Below are 870 nucleotides of genomic sequence, written 5' to 3'. Positions count from 1 at the left end.
TTGCCTCCCATATGCATTAAAAAAATCTCTGCTGTACAGAACTAATGGACAAATTTAATCTACCTAGACAAGACTTTTACAAATATCTCCAGCTGCGTCATTGGCTGACCTCAAGTTCTGGTAAACCTTCTGTGCCACTTCCTTCCCTAAAAGGATTGTAGCAAGAGTGTCCTCACAGGTTCATAAGGGTGGTGTTTCCAAATGGTACAACTACCAAATTGGCAAACTTAAATCTGGTAAACTGGTAACCCAAACTAGATGGGAGAATGACTTAGGTAGGACTTTTACTGTGGAAGAATGGGATTATATTTCTCACTCATGCTTCAAGCTCTCCAAGTGTCTCAACCATTCTGAGATGTTCTATAAACTATGTCATAGAGCCTATTTCACCCCCAGGCGGCTGCACAAGATATGGCCATAAGTTTCCAATTTGTGCTGGAGGGGATGCGGACATGTTGGATCTATCCTACATATTTTTTGGGAATGCCCAGTGGTGAGCCCATTATGGACTAGGGCAGTGTTTTTTTTTTTTTTCACGGCGCCCCAGGATAAAAAAGTTTCTTATTGAGAATTTTAGAAAAAAATATTAAATAAAATAAATTAAGTTTACTGTATTTGTCATCCTTATGTTTAATTATGTTTGTACACATAGTTTATGATTTACGGCCACCAGCACTGGTTTTGACTATTATAATGACTATAAATAATTTGCATTGCTCCTGAACCACCACCCTGAGGCACCCCTGCAAGGGTCCCGAGGCACCCCAGGGTGCCTAGGCACACAGTTTGGGAACCACTGGACTAGGGTATTTTCTCTTATGGGAGATGTACTGGGATTTCATATACCTAAAGATCCTGTTGTAGCCTTGT

Source organism: Crinia signifera, chromosome 6, assembly GCF_055691185.1.
Source record: "Crinia signifera chromosome 6, ASM5569118v1, whole genome shotgun sequence".
NCBI lineage: Eukaryota > Metazoa > Chordata > Amphibia > Anura > Myobatrachidae > Crinia > Crinia signifera.
The sequence above is the reverse complement of the archived record's forward strand: the minus strand, read 5'-3'. Positions refer to the sequence as shown.